Consider the following 26375-nt stretch of genomic DNA (forward strand, 5'->3'; position numbering starts at 1 on the left):
GGAAATCAAGAAATTGGCCATCCTAGTGGATCTAGGAATAGGAACTTCCTTGGAACCATATAAAATTCATATATTTGTTTCCATGCCAAAAGAAACATTAGCTTTTCATACTTATGTCAAAACATTCTAAGAGAAGGAATAAGATTTACATACTTATGCCAAAAACATGTCAAAAGAAGGTGGCCTTACAGATTACTCTTAACATGTTCGCCTCGCCGTCTCTTGAACCTATTTAACATAAAAGTAATTCTAAGGTTAGTTACCTTCGACTTCCAAACTTGTAATTCTACCACCCCTAACCTATAGTAACCAATCCCTTATCCATTTCCTTAGACTAGTTCATTACTAGTTCCTTAGTTAGTTAACGAGTTAATGGAAATTGGGCAGCACCTCCCCTATAACATGCCCTATCCGAATTTCCAATTACATCCCTAATCATTAAATCCAACCAAAAACACAACCTGTAGCATATATACAAGCAATTCACATCAACATTACACAATACAAACTCCAAATGACTAGCCCCAAAGTTACGATATCCAAAACAGGTTTCTAGTCTCTATTTCGCAAAACCTTTAATCATACGAAATAAAGAGTTGTGTGGCTGAAACCAGAAGCTCCCACACCTCTTTTAGAATAATTTTAGGACCTGCAACACACCACCACACCACCTACAGACGCAGCACCACAACACAATATCCTACGCGATTTCAATTTAACTATAACGACTTCAATTTAGATTATTTCTAACGTCAAACATCTTTATGAAATTTTCAAATATCGAGCCACATAAAATCTGTGTAATACACTCCATAACAACACCATAAACTCCAAATTGAAAGAAAAACCCTTACCTTACATGAAATTGGCCAAAGTTTTCCAAAACTTGCCTTAGAAGCTTTCGAACGCGACTGAAAAGTAGTGGACTGCTCGTTACCCTTCCTTGCTGCCCCAAACCATAAATTTACATTATTAGCACCTTCATATCATCATGGTATACTCTAGATAATTAATTCATGGAAAAGAAGTTGGGGACTTACCTTTCTTTGCTCAAACCCGTAGCTCTCCTCTCTTAGATCTTAGGGTTTTCTTTCAACTCTCTCTTATTTTCTAAGTGGTAAAAGACTTAATATGATGACTTAGTCATCAAATAACATACATATACTTTCCCTTAGGAGGTGACACATGTCATCCCCTAAGGGTGACACGTGTCAAGCCCTGATTGGGCCACCTCAAACATGCAACCTCTCCAAGGCTGCCATGTGTCATGTAGGACCCACCCCAAGTAGGTGTGTCACCTACTTGGTCCAAGTAGGTGCATCACCTCCTTGCTTCCGAGTAGGTGCTACTCCTCCTTTCGCTTTATCCGTGGGTTTGCAACCTCGTCTCACTTTTAGAACCTATGAAATCCTTGCTATGCAAGCTCGACATGCACTCCAGTAGCTTAAGTATGTAAGACACCCAAGTTGGTGGCTTACGCAAGTAAGTCGAGTCCTACGACACTTTACTTGGCCTCCAACTCCTTCCTACTTCTTTTAACCCTATTTCCAACCTTCCCTACTATGAGGGATCACATTTTCCCCTCTTTAGAGTTGTTTGATAGCGTTATAGATTATCCGACTCACACGACGACTTCTAAGAAACTTAAGAGCCTTCCCAAAAACTTAAGAAGCTTAAGAAGCGTTCCAAGGCACCAAAGTATGGGGTGTAACAATCATTATCTTGCTTTTCCATTATCTCCGCCATAAGAGATGATTTAGAATCGTTTTACACAACAATACCACCATCTTTGGAATCCACCAATCGAACATACAATTGAGCTAATCAATGCACATCCCGAACTCATTCTCTCTTTTCATCCTCAATATGAGCAACACTTTTCATGGACAACCTACTAAGAACGTCAACAACCATATTCTCCTTACCCAGATTGTATAGCACACTAATGTCATAATCTTTCAATAATTCAAACCATCTCCTTTGTTGAAGATTTAAGTTCTTTTGAGTGAACAAATATTGCAAACTTTTGTGATCAGTAAAAATATCTAGATTAACACCATAGAGAATAGTGTCTCCCCAATTTCAGAGCAAATACCACCGCAACTAACTCCAAATTATGAGTTGGGTAATTCTTCTCATGAACCTTAAGTTGCCTTGAAGCATAAGCTATCACCTTACCATTTTGCATTAGAACACAATCAAGACCAACTCATGAAGCGCCATAATACATAACAACACCATCGGAACCTTCTGGTAAAGTCAATAGATGAGTGGAGATAAGTCTATTCTTCAACACTTAGAAGCTTTTCTCACATGCCTCGGACCATAGTCAAAGAATTCAAGGGTGATGCAATGGAAGAAAAACCTTCCAAAAACCGTATATAATAACTAGATAAGCCCAAGAAACTCCAAATATTAAAAGGACTCAACGGCCTAGGCCAATTCTTAACTACCTCATTCTTCTTTGGATCGACCGTAATTCTATATCTAGAAACAGTGTGACCAAGAAAAGAAACCGACCTTAGCCAAAAATCATATTTAATAAACTTTGTATACAACTGTCGATCTTTGAGAATTTGCAACACAATCCTCAAATGATTTGCATGCTCTTCCTCATTCCATGAGTAAATCAAAATATCATCAATAAAGATGATCACAAACATATCCAAATATTGCCTAAATACCCTATTCATCAAGTCTATAAAAGCTACATTATTAGTCTAAAAGACATAACGAAAGATTTAAAATGACCATACCGAGTTCTAAAAGCTGTCTATGGAATATCATACTCCCTCACTCAGAGTTGATAATAACCCAATCGGAGGTCAATCTTTGAAAAGTAGATTTCTCTTTGAATTTGATCGAACAAGTCATCAATCCTTGGGATAGGATACTTATGCTTGATTATGACGTTGTTCAATTAGCGATAACCCATTTTTCTTCCAAACAAATAGCATGGGATCACCCCAAGGTGAAATGCTTGGATTTATAAAACCCTTATCCAACAAATCTTTTAATTGCTTATTCAATTCCTTATGTTTCGTCGAAGCCATATGGTAAGGAGGAATAGAAATGGGAAGCATATTGGGAAGGAGATTAATACCGAAGTCTATTTCTCTTTTGGGAAGATTGCCTGGGAGATCTTCGAGAAAAACTTTTGAAAACTCATTGACAACCGTAATAGACTCAAGAGTGAGAGTCTCAGAGTTAGTATCTCTAATCCAAACTAGATAGTAGATAAAATTCTTGGAAATCATTTTCTGAGCCTTAATACATGGAATGAACCGACCCTTAACCACCGACTTATTTCCCTTCCATTCAAGAATAGGCTCAATAGGAAACTGAAACCTGACCCTATGAGTTCTACAATGAATGGTTGCATAAGTGGCTCGTAACCAATCCATATCAAGTATGATGTCGAAATCAATCATGTCAAGTTCAATAGGATCATAAGGGATAACTTTAGGCAAGACCGATATAGGACATTTTTTATACAGTCTTTTAGCCATTACCGATTCACATATGGGAGTATAAATGGAAAAAGGTTCAATCAATATTTTGAGGCTAATGTCAAAACTCATAGCCACATAAGGAGTAACAAAAGATAAATTTTCCCCCAAATGAAGCAAGGCATAAACATCATAGTGAAACACCCATAACAAATCAATAATAACATTGAGAGTCTCCTCCACCTCTTGCCTACTATGAAGAGCATAAAACCGGTTGTTGCGTTGACCACCCTTAGGTTGAGCTTGGGCACCTTGTGGAACTTGGCCACCTTGAGCAACCTGGTCTTGAGGACGACCTTCTCTACCCTTGTTAGCAATATGAGGGCACTCGAATTGCCTATGGCCTATTTTTCCATATCAGAAGCAATCACCCATCCCCATCAAACATCTCCCTCCATGACTTTTCCCACATTTTGCACACTTGGGAAATGAAGAGTTAGTATCATTCACACCTCCTCCTTTAGCTTTAGGGAATGGAACCCTATCATTTACAAACTTTTTTCTTGAACTTTGGCCTTATTGAGAATGACCACTACTACCACTAGACTTTGTATTTGAGAACCCACCTTCATACCTGGCTCTCTTGGAATCTCGCATTCTCATCTCTTTGAGTTTTTCTCTCTTAATTTGTTTGGTAAAACTCATAAGTAGAGATATTTCCATTTCCTTGATAAGCATGGAGGTACGACATTTCTTTGGAACCAAATTGGATACCCCCGATATAAATTGACTTATTTAGGCTCATGGATTGGCAACCTATGAAGGAGCATACTTGGAGAGTTTTGTGAACTTGAGGGCCTCATACCTATGTTGCCTTGCCGAAGATTGATGAACTCCAACACCTTAGCTTCCCTTTGCTAAAGAGGGAAAAAGCAATCAATAAAAGCAAGTTTGACGGTTTCCCATTCAATAGGTCATTCATCCACCCTCTTTATCTTCCAATGAGTATACCATACTTGACCCACACTCTTGAGTTTGTAAACTGCCAACTTTCTTCTATTTCGATGACACCCTCATAATGTTCATGATTTTATAAACCTCATTAGTGAATTCTCGAGGATATTCATAAAATTTTGAGCCATGAAACTTTGAAGGGTTTATACTTGCAAAATCCCTTACCCTTGAGGCCGAAATGGGAATATTGTGAGGAGCCACAACCCCTTTATTGGCCATAACTTAGGCTAACATAGTAGTAGCGGTCTGGAACTCCACATTGGTCACTTGGTTGGGTAGGGGACCATTGTCTTGAGGAGCCAGGAGAGCTTGGGCTTCATTAGCATTGTTCCCCCTTGGAAAAGGTAGTCCTCTTGAAGGAATTTTCTAAAATTCGCAAAGGAAGATTGTTAGGAATATGAAGTACTAGGGTAAACTATATAGCACGGCATAGATTATGAAAGAAGTGAGAATTTTCTAAAATACCTTATAACCTCCTATTAATAGATGTGGCGCACTTCACAACCATGAATAATACTCTACTTGACAAGTCATGTTGGACACCCTAGGACATCTCAAATCTTGTACTCTAATACCAAGTTTGTTATGACCTGACCTAGGACCTAGTCGTAATACAATGATCGAAACCCCAAAGAGACCCAATGAAGCCTCTTGACAAATAAAAAAGCATACATAAGGTAAAGTGAATGCAAAATAAATTTAAGACAGTCTAGACTATGAATCATAAACAGAGAATGTAACTTGACAATATAAACTCAACCATTTGTCCAATCGATGTCTCTAATCATGAACATGGGCAGGGCTAAGATATTTCCCTAGATCACACTCAAAATGAAGAATATATATGTTTGAGAAAGATGAAACAACTCATAAACCACCCTTCGATGGATGAGGACTAACCAAGACTTCGCCGTAGGAACAAAACTAGCCATGTGGATGGGTACGATCCTCAACCTCAACCCCTACACTATGAGATAATTAGGATAAAAATGCATTAATACTTTTGAATGACCTAAGTATAAGGGAAGGACATGTAATGTAAATAATATGATGCACTGATCCAGTAAAGTACACGGTAAGAAGAGATAAGTAAAGTCATGAGAGAGTCATAATGATCAAAGAATTTGAATACAATAGTTGAAATTATGAAAATACTTAAGATTTCATACATATGTGGGATAGGAACTATAATTAACAATAAGACCATGCTAGCTATAACATGGAATCCCGTTGTCTCTCCATACAATGAAGAAAAAGTGGAATCTACTTGCAAAGAAGACTCTACCCCGGTAGGAGGGTCATAACATACGTTATATGTGGATACACTTGCTAAGCCATGAAAGCAACCTATGGTGGCACATAGTTTAAGAGATATGAGGCTGCTACTAAGGCTTTTGGTATGGCCCCCATCTCAAGTGCACTCGGTGCTAAGTCAAATCCCACGGATTACATAATAAAGTAAACATACTTAACATATATTATAGCCTGTTCATAAACTTCATACATCATAGAATATCTCATTTTATAACATACTTGCAATGTGAGTATTGGCCTTTCATCATTACAAATCATACTTGCATAATTCGTGTCATTAGGTCCTAGGTCACCACATAGGGCCCTAAGTCACCTTTCTTCATACTTTCTTAAAATTCATAACTTGAATGTAATTATACTTCATGATCATAATTCATACTTGAATTATGAGTAAAACTCACAAACATAGTCAATTGGACTGAAAACCATGAAAATAACTTGAAATCATTATAATTCATAATAATACTCCATAATATCATCACTTGAAATAACTTCATGCATGAGCATTCATAATTCAACTTAAAATCATGTAATTCATGTTGAAATATAATTATAATAATCACCTGTAATGATTACAAACAAAATTGAAATAGTCCAATGCAATCCTTCAAATTAGGGTTACAAACCCAATTAAAATTCATGATATTTTGAGTATAAACCTTGGGACTCCATGGGTGGAAGGAACCGATGAATTAATCCCTACATACCTTGATTAGATTTGACCTTAGAATTGAAAAACAAGACTTGTTCTTGAAGAAATCGTAGTAAAGCTTGATGAAGAAAAATGAATACTTGAATGAACCTTGAGAGAGAAGTCTTAAAGTTGATTGGGAAATAATGAGTGAAAAGAATAAGTTTAGGAATATTTAGGATATTTTCGTAATGAATCTACTCCCAAAATCGTCCACATACATTAATAAATAAATAAGAAAAAGATCGTATTACCCCTCATTAAACTGTAACTGGACACACCACGGAGGACCCTTCATGGTCTTTCATGCTCATAACGGCTCATGGTGGTGTACGACATGATTGACTTGGAATTAGGATTTCTAAAGTTATAAGAGAAGGTCTCAGAACTTCCTTCACGGGACCCTTCATGGTCCGTGGAGTGTATCACGACCTGTGAAGCATGGACATGGTGCAAGCCCTATAAGTGGGTCTGCAAGAGTGACCACCATGGTTTGTGAAGAGCTACACGAAGAGATTTACAGCCTGTAGTGCTCACCATGGTTTGTGGTGCCCTATCGTAGACCTCACCCTGCAAAAGTAAACCTCATGGTCACCGCCACTGTGTCTCACCATGAGGCATGGTGCTTTGTACGGACCATGATGGCCTCAATGGTCATCACCTGGTGCCAAAATTGTAGCTTTTCATAAATTTTATGTTTTGATCCTCTTTTTTTGACTTTTCAAATTTCAGGGTCTTATAGATACTTAGTATAATAAAACCCTTATCAAAAAGATCTTTCAATTGAGCCTTTAACTCCTTAAGTTCTGTCAGGGCCATTCAGTAAGAAGGAATAGAGATAGGTTGGCTATCAAGAAGAAGGTCAATACTGAAGTATATCTCTCTTTTGGGAGTGATACTTGGGAGATCATCGGGAAACACTTCCGTAAACTCATTAACAATTGAAATAGACTCAAGAGTTGGAGCTCAGAATTTGTATCCCTAATTCGAACAAGATGATATATGCAACCTTTGGAAAACATTTTCCAAGATTTAAGGAACAATATGAATTAAACCTTAAATATGGAATTCCTACCTTTCTAAGAATGGCTCACTAGAAACTGAAGCTTGATTACACGTGTTCTACAACATATAGAAGCATAACAAGCATGAAGCTAATCCATATCAAAAATAATATCAATATCGGTCTTATAAAGCTCTACAAGATAAACTGAGGTGATTTTATAAAAAACTAAAACTGAACATATTCTATAGACTCTTTAGCAAAATTTGAAACACAAACATGAGTATAGACCCAAAAAGGCTCTAGCAAGATCTCGGGAGTAATAACAAATTTCATAGCAAGATAAGGAGTAATAAGTAATAGAGTTTCACTTGGATCTAACAATGCATAAACATTAAATTAAAAGAATTTTAGCATGCCAGTCACAAGATCGAGTAGCTCTTCCAAATCCTACCTAGTATGAAGAGCATAGAATCTATTTTGGCAATGACCATATAAGACCATATTGTACTACCCTATTGAACCCGTCTGCCTAGAGCCTGATTCTGAACCTGGGGTTGAGCACTACCTCTGTAATCTTTAGCTTGATGACCCGACTTCCCATATCTATAACATGCATCTCATCCTACCAAACATTCTCCTCTATGGTTTCTTCCATATTTCAATGGCTTGGCCACTTGGATCTCCTCCTGGAACCTTAGGGTTATACAACCTATCCTTATCCAACTTTGGAGCTGGAGTGATTGAAGAATTTTGGTTGGAGAACTTTTGACAAAATTGTGAATGGCCTCAATTTCCAAAGTAACCATATGAAAACTCATCACCATTGGTTCAATCCATCTTGTACTCCCTTCTAGAATTCTCTTTAAACATATCCTTCTCTATTTGTTCGGCATTTGTCATGAGCCTTGAGATGTCGATATCCTTGATTACTATAGTAGTTCTACTCTCTTTAACCACTAAGTCCAATACATCCGAAATAAACTTGCTCATTCGATCTCTTAGATTGGCAACCATAAAAGGATCATACTATGACATTGTAGTGAACTTGAGGGTATACCCTCTTAAACTCAAATTACCTTATCGAAAATTGATGAATTCTTGAATCTTAGACTCCCTCAACTCCAATTGGAAAAAGTGGTCTAGGAAATCACTCTTAAACTCTGCCTAATAAACGGGACCTATACCTATAACCCTCTCACTTCTCCATTGATCAAACCAAACTTGTGCAACTCCCTTAAGTTGATACGGAGCCATGTACGCCTTTTCCACCGAACTAATGCCTATGATATCCACAATATTATTAATACCCCTCAAAAAACTCTTGTGGATTCTCATCCACCTTAAAAAAGTGAAACTCGAGAGGATGCATCCATGTGAAGTCACAAACACGGCTAGCCATTGTACCCATATTTGGGTTCACGGGAGCTATCACATCCCTATTTGCTTGAGCGGATAAGGATTGGGCATGTACTTGAAAAGTAACTCAAAATTCTGCATGAGATACTTGCTCTTTCAAAGGGTCATTTGGAGCCTATTGCTTCTCCTCAACATTCCTTTTCACGGGAATTCTTCTTACAGGAAAGATTTTATAATTGCAAATAGAAAGCGTTATAGGGAAAAGCCTTAGAATTTAACTCTGTCACAGGATATTAGAATGTTTAAAAAAGTGAAGTTTCACAAATGCATCATATCATCCTATTCATAGATTTTGCGTGCTTCATAACTATGAATAAAACTCTACTTGACGCGGATGTTAGACTACCTAGGACACCATAAAACCTTGTGCTTGGATACCAAGTTTTTTCATGACTCAAGCTAGGCCCTAGGCATGACACAATGTTTAGAATCCCAAAAGACTCCAACCAAGTGTCTTAGCATATCATACATGAGCATTCATAAGGTAAATGAAGCATTAAGGCTAAAAACATAAATACAAAATAAAATCTCAACATGAATAGCTCAATAAGGGAGAAAGAAACTCTCAAAGAAGATGAAATCATAGACTCCATGAATATCTACCCCTCCTCTATTAATATAGATGGGGCGTAGGACAAGCTCTTAGCTCACCAACATAAGAATTAAAAGTCTTAAGGAATAATGAAAATGTAAATGTCTCATCCTCAAATTATGAGAACTCAGCAACAATAAGAGAATAGTACTCAAAACTTAACCACGAGTGGGAGGTGCATGATGATTGTCGAACCCTATATATTAAAGAATATAGAAAAAAAGTATGCATTAGTATAAGGAATGCACTATGATAGAAGTATGCATGAGCAGTAATAATAGGACATAGTCAATATGAATATGAGGTGCATGATCAATATCATAAAAACATGAGTAAAATGTGAAAATATTTAAATATAATAATCATATGGTCAATGTATCATAAACATCATGTGCATTTATACCATTTCATACACATTTGAGGGATAGAACTTTTAATTGACATATAAGACCATACAAGCTATAATAAGGAATTCAGTGTCACTGACACACAGAAAAGAGAGAGGTTACTTGCCAATGTAGACTCCGAGAGAAAATGATAATCTTGAGCTATTTTTGGATCCACTAGCCCTGCCATAAAGGTAAACCTCTATCGGTAGTATAGTTAGGGACTACAGGTTTCTACTAGGATTTCCTTAGATCACTTCTTGAGCTTACAGACTGCACCCTACCTAAAAGTCATTTCTTAGTCAATATCCCAACATAAGTTATAAATCATAGTCATTAACATTGTTAGGAAATACAATAATAGATATCAATCCAATCATAATAAAATAATTATAAGAGTAGCTCATTAAATGATTGATTTATATAAGAATGAGAAAGCCTTTCATCTTTGTGAATCCGTGAGTTTGTGAGAAAACCTTTCACCTCTTTAACATGAGTGTGAAAATTACCTTTCACAACCATAGATACTTCCTTGAAACATCATTTAAAGTATCATTTATTACCTTTCACGAGTAATTCATAAGTCCTTAATGATAATTCATAAAATCTTTTATCAATCCATGATCATAATTTTATAAATTCATACTTGATAAAAGTATAAGGCATGAGTCTATGAAAATCAATTGAAAACATGCAATTGAAACTTCAATCATGTATAATTAATCAATGACAATGAAATAAATAATGATTGAATTGGCCCAATGCAATTTCATAAGAAATAGCGCTAGAAGATAATTAATAGAAAAGGATTTTGAGAAAAACCTTTGGGTCTCCATGGATGAATTCCCACATACCTTGGTAAATTAAAGAACTAAATGTAGTGAATAAGGATACATGAGCTTGGAATTTCTTGAAACCTTGCTTGAGGAAGAAGATGAACTTTGGAGAAGAACTTTAGAGAGGTGATTTCTGTTTTGGGTTAATGAGAGTGAATGTGGGATTTAGAAGGGTTTGGGGTAGTTAGGGATTATAGAAAAAAACCATCCAAATATAGTATTAAAATAGGGGAAAAAGACTAAAACACGATCAATAAAACACTAGTGGAGCATTTTCTTAGACCGTTAAACCCACCACGGTCTGCGGTCTTTGAATTGGGTCATTAGCTGGAGGGTGAAATTGTCCTTGAAGGTTTGACATCTATGGGCTCCTTCACATTTGATGAAGGGCTCCACGAGTCAAGAAGAACCTCATGAAGGATGGCCCTTACATGGTTCTAGAGGTTAGGTTTTTGTGGACCTTTCCACTATCCGTGGGGAGGTCTATGAGTTGTAGACCCTCTCATAAACCTCCCTACTTATTCTCCCCTCCCCAGTGCATTACCACGATGGCCTTTCATAGATCGTGGTGTACTTCACTGCCCGTAAAGCACCTCGTTAAACCTATTTGGTGCCTAATTTGTTTTTTTTCCTACAAACTATATTTATGACTCTTAAACTTTTAGGGTCTTACAAAACCTTTAGAAATCATTTTTCGAGCATTAACACATGAAATTAAGTTACCCTTGAGCAAGGAATATGTACCTTTCCATTCTAGGACAGGCTCATTGGAAAACTAAAACATAACCACACGAGTACTACAATATATAGAAGTATAACTTGCATGAAGCCAATCCATATCAAGGATAACATCAAAGTCAGTCATACTAAGCTCTACGAGATCAAATAAGGTGATTTTATGAGAAACAGAGAACAAACAAATTCTATAGAATCTTACAAATTCTACAGAATCTTTTAGCCACAACTTAATCACCAACAAAAGTATGTACCAAAATATATTCTAACAAGTTCTAGGGACTAACAACAAATTTGATAGCAAGATAAGGAGTAACAAATGATAGAGTAAAACCCACATTCGATAATTCATTTTTATCAAATTCATATACTTTCGACATACCAGACATCACATCAGGTGAATTCTCTAACTCTTTACGAGTCTATAAAGCATAAAATCTATTTTGGTGCTGACCACCACCCGAAATAGTATGATGTTGAGCCAGTCGACCTTTTGAAGTTTGAGTCTTAGTATGGGGTTGACCACCTCCACCTCTAATATCACTCAAAGGGAAATTCTTTACTTTGTGACCCATCTTACCACAACCAAAACAACCACCAAAACCCGCTAGGCATTCTCCTAGATGATTCTTCCCACATTTCTTACATGGGGGAATGGGTTGGCTACTCGTAACTCTATAGTGAACCTTAGGGTTAGACATCCTATCTTTGTTGAATGTTGGAGCTGAAACATTAGAAGAGTTTTGGCTGGGTTACTTTTGGCAAAATTGAGGACGACCACCATTTTTGAACCTAGAGTATGAGAAGTAACCACCATTGGTCCTTACCCTCTTAGAATCTCTTGCTTTCTCCCTAAGCTTTTCCTTTTGAAATTGATTGGCATGAGTCATGAGCCTTGAGATATCCATTTCCTTGATTAGCATGCCAATTTCGCACTCTTTAGACACCAAGTTTGAAATACCCGACACAAATATGCTTATGCGAGCTCTAGGGTTGGCTACCATAAAATGAGCATATCTCGTAACTTAGTGAACTTCAAGGCATACTCTGTTACACTCATGTTTCCTTGCCTCAAATTAATGAATTCTTGCACCTTAGATTCTCTCAACTCCAAAGGAAGGAAATGTTCAAGGACAACACCTTTGAACTCGTCCCAATCAACTGGACCAATACTTAAAGCCCTTTTGTTCTTCCATTATTCCAACTAAATTTGTGCAACTCCCTTGAGTTGATACACTGCCAAGTATGCCTTCTTCACCCAACAAATGCACATGATGTCCACTATGTTTCCAATACTCTTAAAGAACTCTTGTGGATCCTTTTCCACCTTGTAACCATGGAATTTAAAAGGGTTCATGTGGGGGAAGTCACAAACTTGACTAGCCATCGTAGGATAAAAACTTCCCAATTAGCTTGAATGGCTATGGATTGAGCAAGAACTTGAAATGAAACCAAAAACTTTACATAAGAGACTTGCTCATCCAAAGCATTATTGGGAACTTGATGATCTTGTAGCTCCACATACATGTTCCTTCGCACGGGAGCTCTTCTTAGAGGCATGATTCTGTAATCTTAAAGATAAAGTGTTGGAGGGAAAAGTCTTAAAGTTCCACTCTATTACACGACTTAAGAATGATAAAAGAAGTGAAGTTTCCTAAATTCAGCATAGCCTGCTATTTATAGATGTGGCACACTTTAAAATTATGAACAAGATTCTACTTGAAACGATATGTTACACTCCTGTATTATAAATATGCATAATCTTATCAATAATCACAATATATATCATGAGTAAGAAGAACCAATACAACATCATGGAATTAGGCATTTAGAAGAAGAAATCATAAGTGAATTTGAGAGAAAACTTGGGATTCCATGGGTGAAAAGGCCCAAAGACAAATCTCCACATAGCTTTGTAATTCAAAGCCCTAAGTGTAAGCTTCTAGAAATGAAGACTTGATCTTGACATTGGAACCCTAACTTCACTTGAGGAAGAAGAAATATCTTTGGAGAGAAATTCTTAGAGAGATGAGTTTTGGTGTTAGGTGTTTGAAACAGAATAAAAGTTAAAAGATGGTTTTGGATATTTATAGGTTATAGGGAAAGGGCCTAAAAATGACCAATTATTAGTATAAAAGAGTGGATAAATACCAAAGCACCCCTAAGTAAATAACTGACCCGACCTCTTGATGGAGGATCCACCACAGACCATGAACTCCACTATGGCCCGTGGTGGGGGTCATAGTCATGAAGGCTTAGATCTAGGCTAGAGGGTGACTTTGACGGAGGCCACCACGTCTCGTGGTGCCTACCACATGTTGTGTTCCCTCTCGTGGTCCTCCCCTAAGATTTAATACTGCACTAGGCTGGACCATGATGCCTTTTCACGGTCTGTATTCCTCTTCATATCCCATGAACAACGGTCATGAACATGTGACATCCTGACAGGGCTTCACTAAAATGGGCATAATTTTTTATTTCGAACTCCAAATGAGGCAAACTTGGTAGCGATGGAAATAAGACTCAGAGACCTATAATTTCGTAGGACGTAGGCCACCTAAATATTTATATTATAGGAGATATGATCATTTAAAGTTAATCCAAGTAAAATCTTATATCAAAACTTAATCGATAAGGAAGATTTCAACTCAAATTTGTGTTAGAGGATTCTTGTGACCTTAAAATATCCCCAAATATATTCCAAAACTAAATAATTAACCTTAACACCCATCTAAAATTAGGGATTACCCCATAAAACCCTATAAGTATACGAAGAATGGTTCAGAATTTAGCTTAGAAAATATCAAAGTGTTACAATATTCCCCTTCGGGAACATTCGTCCTCAAATGAGAGTCAAGCTAGCATGGATAGGATATGGAAAGAGGACTATCAACCCAACATAAATGCAGTGACATGTTTGAAAATGCATAAACCATGAGACTTTCAACTTAACATAAAATATATTTTAAATAAACTTCATGAACATGCATGGAAATGAAATACATGGAAAAACTAAAACGTAGGAATTTGTAAGAGTAGACATAAGGAGCTAACACTTCAAGTAGAACAAAAACTTAACCATTCGGGTTCTAAAGTCAGTAAAAGTATGACTCTAAAATGCAAACAACATGAGGTAGAAGGAAAACCTTATGGAACTCACCAAAGCTAACTATGAGTAGACCACCAACTAGTCACTTGTGGGGAGGATGATAGTCGGAAACTACATTATGAGATAATGTAGGGAAAAAGTATGTGTCAGTATATGGAAAGTACTAAGTATGTGAGAAGTATGCATGGATAATAAATATAGGATATAATCAATATGAATCATAAAATGAAAGACCAATATCTTAAAAATTGGTTAAAACCATGAAAACATTAAAACACCATAATCATTGGTCAATGCATCGAAACATCATCATCATGAGAACTTTATACCTTTAAGTAAACCTTTTGTGGGAGATACTGTTAACGACATATGATACCAGGTGATCTATAACATGGAATTCCGATGTAACTCCCACATCGGGAAGAGAGAAATGACTTCCCAAGGTAGACTCCATCATTCCTAAGTGGATCCACAAAGCTGCTAAGGACTCAAGCCTTAACAAATAAGTGACCCTTTATAATGAGTCAAGCCTCTACTAATGGGTGATCCTTTCAAAAGAATAAATACTCTACTAATGGGTGATCATTCTTCTATATTGGCACACAGTTATAGGAAAATAGGATTTCTGCCAACAGTCTCGTACCTCTACTAACAGGTGAGCCTCTAATCCCAAAGTGTCACGGCCTAAGCTAGGCCTAAGGTGTAACACGATGATCAAAACCCAGAAGGAATCCAACCAAGCCTCTTAGAATATCATTCGTGAGCATAAATAAGGTGAATAAAAAGATGATTTAATCATGAAAGAAGAATTTAAGTCTCAATAGGAACATCTCAATAAAGGGGGACAAGACATAAAAAGATGCGATAAAATGGACTGCATGAACATCTAACATGCCTCTACTAACTCAATGGGGGGATAACATAAACTCCTAACCCACCCATGAAAACATAAGACAAATTCCATAGTCAAATAACTTAATGAAAATAAAGTGTCACATCCTCAAAACATTAGGACTCACTACCAATACAACTATAAGAAGATGTAGCCATGAATGGGAGGATGAGCAAGATCGTTGGACCCTATATTATGATAAAATAAAGGTAAAGGTATGTGTTAGTATATGGAATGCAATAAGTATAAGAGAAGATGCATGAACAATAAGCATAGGAAATAATCAATATGAATCATGGGTTGCAAGACCAATATCTTAAAACATGAATAAAATCGTGAAAACTTTAAAACATTAAACTCATTGGTCAATGCATCAAAACATAATCATCATAGTAAAACATTGTAACTCTTCTTTAACTGTTGTGGGATAAGACCTTTCACCCACATATAAGACCATGCGAGCTATTACATGGAATCCAATAAACCCCACATCAAAAGGGAAAGGCTACCTCGCCAAGGTAGACTTCTTGATGGTACTCTCTCTTTAACTGTGCTATATGTAGATCCACTAGCTTTGCCATATTAGCATCTTTGAACCTATACGGGCAACATAGTTAGGTACTAAAGGTTTCTAATAGGATACCCTTGGGTACCTACAAAAGAATACTGGACCGAACCATACCTTAAAGTCCTCTTGGTGCTTAATCATTATCCCAACAGAACTTCATAGCAACATAGTCATAACATCATTAAGAAAGATAATAATAAATATAAATCCATATTTATAAAATAGTATAAGAGTAACTCATATATCATCATCATTGTGAAATCATAAAAATAGCTCATTTAACTTCATCATGAATGAGTGAGGAATTATCATCACAACTTTTAAATTCTTTAACATGATTGTGCAAGAATTGTCCTTTTTCAATTTATAACTTTTTCTTATAGAATCATTGATAAATCATTCATAACTTCTTTCTTAAGGATATTTGAAAATAATTCATAAAGCTTTCATTGAAATAACTTAAAAATCATGATCATAACTCATAAATTATACTTGAAACTAGCATATAGCATATGTCTTTGAAATTCATCATGAAATCATGCAATCTAATGTGAACTATGCATAAACAGGATAATAGCATTGAAATATATCATAATTAAGAAGACCCAATACAAATCATGAAATTACGGCTTTTAGAAGAAGAAATCATAAGAGAATTTGAGAAGAAATCTTTAGAATTCCGTGGGTGAAAGGGCCCAAGGATGAAATCCTAAATAATTTGATCTAGGAAGACCTAACATTGCTTTTGATTGAAGAATTAACTTTAATTCCCCTTTGAATTGCTTGAGAAAGATGAAAACTCTTCAGAAAATATTTTAGAGAGAGGACTTTGTGTTTTGAGGGTATTAGTGAGAATGAGAAAGGTAAGAGGGCTTAGGGTAGTTAATGGATTAGAATGTAGTCCCAAAAATCATTCACATTCATTTTTGAAATATAGAGAATGACCAAAATACCCCCAACTTTAAATTGAAAATTCAACTAAATGGGGGACTCACCACAATCTGTGAACCTCACCATGGCTCATGGTAGTGGTTGTGGTTCTGGACTTGGACTTTGGGAAAATATGGGGGTTTGTAGGAAATCTTTCACGGAGACCATCACGATCTGTAAAGGTCACTAGGCACCGCGGTAAGGGGTGTGGTGAGAAACTTAATAGGAGGCCTGCTTGGGAGTACACCACGGGGGCTACCATGGCTTGTGGTTCCCTTTGTGGTCACCACCTCAGAACTCAAGTGTGTAGCACCTAGACCACGATAGATTTTCATGGCCCATGGTCCACTTCACGTTTTGTAGAGGGACTTATGAAGGCCACCTAGTGCCAAAAAGCTGAGTTTTCTAGAGAAACTTCCTTTGAACCTTATTTTCTGACTTTCTAAGTTTCAGGGTCATACTATAAACCCCCTTGGGAACATTCATCCTCGAATGGGAATCAAACTAGCATGAATAGAATAGGAAAGGAACATAGCAGCCCAACATGAATACAAAACATCTCAAACATGCATAAAACATGAAATCTTCAATATCAAGCTAAAATATGACTTTAAAACTCATTTTAGGAACATAAATGCTTATGAAAACATAAAAATAATTGAAAAACATGATTTCAACTAAGTAGACCAGGATGGGACTAAATATCACAACTAGGAATGGAAGGAAAGAGATGAAGATATCAGGACATCATATCAGCTTCGGCTTCCCATGTAGTACCCTCAACCTCTTGTTCCTCCACAAAACATTAGCTCAAGCAACTTCTTTATTTCTCAACTTTCTAACTTGCTGGTCTAAGATCTCAATCGGAACTTCTTCTTAAGAAAAGCTTTCCTTCACCTAAATGTTGTCCAAGGGCTCAATAGTACTAGGATCGCCAACAAAGATCCTCAATAAAAACACATGAAACACCATATGCACCGATGCCAAATCCGAAGATAACTCCAACTCATAGGCCACCTTACCAATCCGCCTAAAAATCTAATATGGCCCAACATAGTGGGGACTTTCCTTTCTTACTAAAATGCATCACACCCTTCATGGGTGACATCTTCAAGTAAATCAAATCATTAACTTCAAATTCAAGCTATCTTTTCTAACATTCGAATAGAATTTTTTTCTACTTTGGGTTGTGTTCAATATTTCTTTAATCAGCCTCACTGTCTTCATAGCTTCATACACTGACTCAGGTCCTATCAAGGCAAATTCACTAACCTCGAACAAACCGATAGGAGACCTATACCTACTACCATATAAGGCCTCAAATAAATGCATTTGAATTCTGGAATGATAAATGTTATTATATGCAAACTCTATCAATGAGAAATAATCATTCCAGTTCCCTCAAAACTCTTTAAAACATGCTCTCAACACGTCCTCTAGATTTTGAATAGTACTCTCAGCCCGACCATCTGTTTATGGGTGAAAAGTTATACTAAGCTTTACTGGGGTACCAAGACCTTTTTAGAGAGAACTCCAAAACTGTGATATAAATTGAGTACCTCGATCCAAAATGATAGACATAGGATCACCATGAATCTTAACCAACTCTCGAACATACAATCTTGCATAGTTTTTGTCTAAATATGAATTCTTAATGGGAAGAAACTGAGTCGACTTTGTCATTCGCTCAACCACCACCCAAAGAGAATTATGTTGCCTAAGATAACGAAGCAAGCCATGGTGAGTTCCATATTCATGGCTTCCCACTTCCATGTAGAAATCTTAATGTCTAGAGCCAAACCTCCTAGTTTTTTATGCTCAACCTTCACTAATTGATAATTCGGACACTTGGGCATAAATTCCCCAATATTCCTCTTCATGCCATTCTACAGTACACTTTCCTCAAAAAATAATACATATTTGTAGAACCCGAATGAATAGAATACCACAGACAATGAGCCTCAAAGAATATCATTTCTCTCAACCCATCAACACAGAGAACACAAAATCGACCTTGATATCTCAAAACACCATCTCCCTCTTGGGAGAAAGCCTCTATGGATTTTTTAGCAACTGCCTTCTTCAACTCAACCCAAGTAGGATCATTATCTTGCTTGAACTTAAAATCTTCCATAAGAGACGATTCAAAACCATTATGAAAAATTACACCACCATGCTTGGAATCAACTAAACGAATACCCAAATAGTCTAATCTATGAAGATTCCGAACTAGCTCTTTCTTCTCATTCTCAATTTAGGAAACGTTGTGCATGGACAATCTACTATGAGCATCAGACACTACATTTGCCTTTATTGGATGGTATAGCACACTTAAATCATATCATAATTCTTCAACAATTCAAGCCATCTTCTTTATCAAAGATTCAAATCCTTTTGAGTGAACACATATTGTATACTATTGTGATCACTGAAAACATCCACATGGACAACATACAAATAGCCTAGAAACATAGGCTATCACTGTACCATTTTATATTAGAACTCAACCAAGACCAACTCGTGAAGCATCACAATAGAAAATAAACCCATGGAACCTTTTAATAAAGTCAACACCAGAGTCAAAGTAGTCAAGGGTGATGCAATAGAATAAAACCTTCTATAAACCGTCTATAATAACTGGATAAGCCTAAGAGACTTCGAATATCATAAGGGGACAATGGTTTAGGCCAATTTTTAACCACTTCAATCTTCTTAGGGTCAACCATGATACCTTCACTAGAGAAAACATGGACAGGGAAAGCAACTAATCTCAACCAAAATTCACACTTGTTAAACTTAGCAAACAATTGATGGTCATTGAGAATTTGCAAGACAATCCTCAAATGGTCGGCATGCTCTTCCCCACTCTAAAAATAGATCAAAATATCATCAATGAACACAATAACGAACATATCTAAATATTTCTTGAATACCCAATTCATAAAGTTCATAAAAGTTGCAGAGGCATTTGTTAGGCCAAAAGACATAACAAACAATTCATACTAACCATACTAAGTTCTGAAAGCCATCTTTAAAATATCATATTCCTTCACTTGGAGTTGATGATAACCTGGTTGAATATTAATCTTTGGAAAGTAGCTTGCTCCTTGAAGTTGATCTAACAAGTCATCAATACTTGGGATGGGATACTTATTCTTAATAGTGACCTTGTTCAATTGTTAGTAGTCAATACACATATAGAGAAAACCATCTTTATTTCTAACAAAGAGAACCGGAGCACCCTGTAGAGAGATACTCGATCTAATAACACTCTTATCCAACAAATCCTTCAACTGATCTTTTAATTCTTTCAATTCTACCGGGTCCATATGGTAAGGAGGAGTACAGATAGGCTGAGTATAGATTGATAGCAAAATCTATTTTCCTTTCGGGAGAAATGCCTGGGAGATCATCAGGGACAACTTCAGGAAACTTATTACCAATTGAAACTTAATCAAGAGTAGGAACTTCAAAATTAGTATCTCTAACTTAGATTAAATGATATATGCAACCTTTCGAAATCATTTTCCAAGCTTTAAGGCATGAGATGAATTGACCCTTAAAACTAATTTATTACCTTTCCATTCTAGAATCTGCTCATTAGAAAACTGAAACTTGACAACATAGGTCCTACAACATATAGAAGAATATCATGTATGAAGTGAATTTATATAAAGAATAACATCGAAATCAGTTATATCAAGCTCTATAATATCAACTGAGGTGATTTGGTGAAACACTAAAAATGGGAACTTTCTATAAACTCTTTTACCTACAACTGAATCATCAACAAGAGTATAGATCGAAAAAGGCTCTATTAAAGTCTCGAGACTAACAATGAATCTTATACCAAAATAAAGAGTAATAAATTATAGAGTAGCACCTGGATCTAACAATGCATAAATATCAAAGTTGAAGACTTTTAGGATACCATTCATGAAATCAAAGGACTTCTCTAACTGCTAATGAATTTGAAGGTCATAAACACTGACCTGTAACCTGAAGTAGTAGTATGTTGATTTGGACGATCGGTAGCCTAAGTCTGAGTCTGGGGCTTGTCACCACTCCTTCACTACCTTGAGCCATGACCCAGATTTCCACACCTATAGCACACATACGATATCGCTAAGCATTCTCCCTTTTAATTTCTCCCATGCTTCTTGCATTGAGGGACAACTTGACCACTCAGAGCTCCTCTTTGTGACTTAGGATTAAGCACCTTATCCTTCTAAAATTTTAGAGCTGAAGTATTAGATGAAGCTTGGCTTGGCCAAAATACGTTTGACGAAGATGAGGAAAACCACCATTTCCAGACATACCATGAGAAAAATTACCACCATCGGTTCGTGCCCTCTTTGACTTCCTCTTAGACCTCTCTTTTTCAATTTTGTTGGCATATGTCATAAGCCTCAAAATATCCATCTCCCTAATGATAATGAGGGATCCATATTCTTTGACCACCAAATTGGACAATCCCAAAATAAACTTACACATACGAGCTTTTGGATCCACAACCATGAATGGAGCATATTTGGATAGTTTGGTGAACTTGAGGGCATATTCCCTCACACTAATGTTACCTTGGTGCAAATTAATGAACTTTTGCACCTTAGCCTTCCTCAACTCCAATAGAATGAACTGATGAACAAAAGCATGTTTGAACTCCTCCCACTCAATAGGAAAATCACCTACACCTATTTTACCTATCCATTATTCATACCACACTTGAGCAACCTCTTTGAGTTGATAATCCACTAAGTCCACTTTTTCAACCAGGATAACACCCATGTTGCCAAAAAAATTACCAATACCCTACATGAATTTTGTGGAACCTCATCCACCTTAGAACCATGAAACTCGGGAGGGTTCTTATGGGTGAAATCATGAACTTGACTAGCCATCGTACCCACATTTGGCCGCATAAGACACTTGTTCATTCAAGGGGTCATTTGGAGCTTTTTGCTCCTCCTCGACATTCCTTTTGATGGGGTATCTTTGTGGAGGCATGATCTCATAATCGTAAAGAGAAAGCATTAGAGGAGGAAACCTTAGAGTTAAACTTTATAACATAATGAGATCATGAGAGAAGTGATGTTTTCCTATGATGCCCTATAGCCTCCTATTCACTGATGTGGTGCACTTCACACCAATAAACTAGACTCTACTGGACACAGAATATTAGACTCCCTAGGGCACTTGAACTTTTTGATCTAACAGTAAGTTTGTGATGACCCAAGCTAGTCCATAGGCATAATATGTTGATTGAAACCCCGAAGGACTACAACCAAGCCTCTTAGCATATCAATCCTCATCATACATAAGGTTAATAAGAAAATGAGTTAATCAGGAAAGCGGAAGTAAATTCTCAATAAGAACATCTTAATAAAAGGGGATAAGACATCAAAAGATGCGACAACATCAACTCCATGAACATCTAACATGCATATACTAACTCGATGAGGGCATAAGACAAGCTCCTAGATCACCCATGACAACTTAAGGGAAACGACATAGTCAAGTAAAGCAATTAAAATAAAGTGTCACATCCCTAAAATATGAGGACTCACCACCAATACAACTATAACAAACTCTAGCCACTAATAAAAGGATGAGCGAGATCGTTGGACCATACATTATGATACAATATACGTAAAAAGTATGTGTTAGTACATGAAATATATGAGAGAAGATGCATGAAAAATAAACATAGGAAATAATCAATATGAATCATGGGATGCAAGACCAATATCTTAAAACATGAATAAAACCATGAGAACATTCAAACTTTAAAATCATTGGTTAATACATCAAAACATTATCATCATAGTAAAACTTTATAACTCGTCTTCAACTGGTATGGGATAGGACCTTTAACCAACATATAATATCATGAGATCTATTACATGGAATCCAATAAACCCCACATCAAAAGGGAAAGACTACCTCGCCAAGGTAGACTTCTTGATGGTACTCTCTCTTTAATTGTGCTATATATGGATCCACTATATTTGCCATATTGGCATCTTTGAACCTACACAGTCAACATAGTTAGGGACTAAAGGTTGCTACTAGGATTTCCTTAGGTACCTACAAAGGCATACCAAATTGAATCCTACCTTAAAGTCCTCTCGGTGCTTAGTCACTATCCCAACAAAAATTAATGGCAACATAGTCATAACATCATTAGGAAAGATAATAATAAATATCAATCCACATTCATAAAAAATATTATAAGAGTAACTCATATATCATCATCATTGTAAAATCATAAAAATAGCTCATTTAACTTCATCATGAATGAATGAGGAATTACCATCACAACCTTTAAATTCTTTAACATGATTGTGCAAGAATTGTTCTTTTTCAATTTATAACTTTTCCTTATAGCATCATCGATAATAAAACCTGACCCGAACTCGGTGAATGAAGCATTGAGGCATCCACAAGTGGAGTAATGAGAAACTAAATGCACTTTAAATCATTTTTGAGACTCGGTGGAGTTAACAAAATGAGCTATTATTCAAAAATCAAGACGAGTCGTATCAAGAACCATTTGAATATCACTATGAATTATATCCAAATAGAACTTTTGGAATCAAATACACGTATCTAGGCACGATAAAATATCCATTGGAAAATCAAGAAGTTGGCCATCCTAGTGGCTCTACGAATAGGAACTTCCTTGGAATCATATAAAAGTCATATACTTGTTTCATAAAAACCATGCCAAAAAGAAATATTAGCTTTATATAGTTATGTCCAAACATGCCAAGAGAAAGAACAATTAGGTTTACATACTAATGGCAAAGACATGTCAAAAGAAGGAATGGTTAGCTTTACATACCTCTTACAGATTACTCCTAATACGTTTGCCTCGTCATCTCTTGATATGGTTAATGAACTTTCACTTTCCAATTCCAACTCTACAACCACGTCTCCATAGAGGTCATTTCCTTATCCATTTCCCTGGACTAGTTCATTACTAGTTCTTAAGTTACCGAAAATCGGGTAGCATCTCCCCTATAACTTCAATATTCCTGAGATTTCAACTCGTCCACCATGCCAAAAACCATAAAAAAAATGAGTAGAATATATACAATTAAATCACTTCAACATTACTAAATACAACTCCAAACCACTAGCTCAAAACTACGATATCAAAATAGAGTTTTCAACCTTTATTTCATAAAATCTTTAACCATACCAAACGGGGAGTCATGTGGATGGAACCAGAATCACCCACTCCCTTTTTAGAACACTTTCCATCCCTGCAACACACCACCAAACCATCTGCAAATGTAGAACCACAATCACAACACACTACTTGACTTTGACTTAGCTATAACGACTTTAATTTAGTTTGTTTCTAAAGTCAAGCATCCTTATGAAATTTTTCCACTTCCAAGCTCATTCCAACATGTAATATAACTCATAACATCATCATAAACTCCATTTCGAAAGGGAAAACTTTTACCTTACCCGAAACTCGCCAAAACTTGCCAATATTCGCCTTAGAATTTCCTTTAGCGCGCCTACAACTTTGTGGATGCTTGATAACGTTTTGGTGCTTCTCCACACCATACATTTTCATTAATAATATCTTCATAACATTGTGGTATACCCTAGATAATTAATTTATGGAACAAAATTGGAAAACTTACCTTTTTGTTTCTCTCTTCGGCCGCTACTAGTTTCTCTAGTTTTCTAGGGTTTCTTTTCTTTTCCTTGCTCTTGAACTCTCTAGATGGATGTGGAACTAATGATTCATAAGGATCCTATATATATATATACTACTTTAGAGGTAACACATTTCATCCCCTAAGTGGTGACATATGTCAAGCCCTAAGTGGAGACACGTGTCAAGCCCCTATTGGGCCAACACACCCCTTTCCTCCAATCACGGGATGCCATGTGGCATGTAGGGGGCTCCACCCCCTTTGCTCTAACTTCTGCCACGTGGAACTCCTAATTTATGCCATATGACACTCTCTCATGCTGCCATGTGGCACTCTCTTTTCCCCCTCATAGGTTTGTAATCTCATCTTCTTTTATGAACCTATGTAATCCTCGATATGTAAGATTGGTATGTACTCAAGTAACTTAAGTATGTAAGATTTCCAAGTTGGTAGCTTACGTATGTAGGTTGAGTCCTACAACATATTACTTGGCCTCCAACTTCTTCCGGATTTTTATAACCATATTTCCATTTTTTCCTACTATGGGGTGTCACATTCTCCCTTCCTTCAAGTTATTTGATAGCATTATAGCTTATCTGTCTCACATGGTAACTTCTAAGAAGCTTAAGAACCCTTCAAGAAACATAAGAAGTTTAAGAAGCTTATGAAGCTTAAAAAATCTTTCAAGAAACTCAAAAACCTCTCAAGGTACAAAAGTCTTTCAAGATACAAAAGTACGGGGTATAATATCCTGCGTGCAAGTTTGAGATAGTAAGAAATATAGAGGAAAATCTGCCCAAAGGTTTCCAGAAAAAAAAGGGAGAGTGAGATATAAGTTCATAATATGTCTTGGGAGTTGATACCGATAGGGTAAACTTATTATGTTGGACTAAAGCTGTAAGAGGTACCCTCCATGTCGTCGGTAAGGGGCACCATGTTTACTTTGGAGTTTTATTTCAGAAAAAGCCTATATGAGAAGCAAAGTTCGGAATTTATTTGAATGGACCAAGATATTTTCCAGCTGTATTTTTGCCTTAGAAAAAGCTCACATTGAAGGGCAAAATGTCTAGCGATTGAGTTTCACTTTTTTTAAAAATTAAAAAAGCCTTAACCATTAGTTGTGAACTAGATGATTTGTTCACGACTCAAGAATAAACTTAGAGGGAAACCAAGTGAGTCAAGCAATAAGAAGTACTGTGGTGCTTATTGGATTTTAGTTCCCTTCTGGTGATGGTTGAAGAATGCTTCATGGTAACATTTTATTAGTTCTTTACCAACTAATTAGAGATGGAATTTATGGAAGGGAAAAAAACTTATGGCTATTCAGGATCATGTATTTCATATGTGATTGATGAAATGCTATGATCATTCGGAAGGGCTTGTAATACTAAGAGATAATTCAAAAGAAGCTGACTAATCTTGATAGGGTGTCATAGTAAGGTACTGACTGAATTGATAAGTAGGGATAACAACCTGTGAGATATGAAGGATAAGACTGACTAGGAAGGGAAAGAGGTTAAGTACGCTTTCTTCGCCGAGTGAAATTAACCCATAGTAGGAATCGTGAAAAAGGTTAAGAAGTGTTATACGATGTGATTAAATGCGAAAAGGATATAATATGAATATAATGAGGATCATTATGGAGTTAAATAAAGCCTAGTGAGAAAGTGCCCAAGGATATGACATGATCCGTGTGACTAGAATATAAAGGTAAGTATGAAACAGAAAAGAGAGATATAGAACAAATAAGAAAGACTTATT

Source organism: Solanum dulcamara, chromosome 3, assembly GCF_947179165.1.
Source record: "Solanum dulcamara chromosome 3, daSolDulc1.2, whole genome shotgun sequence".
NCBI classification, from domain to species: domain Eukaryota; kingdom Viridiplantae; phylum Streptophyta; class Magnoliopsida; order Solanales; family Solanaceae; genus Solanum; species Solanum dulcamara.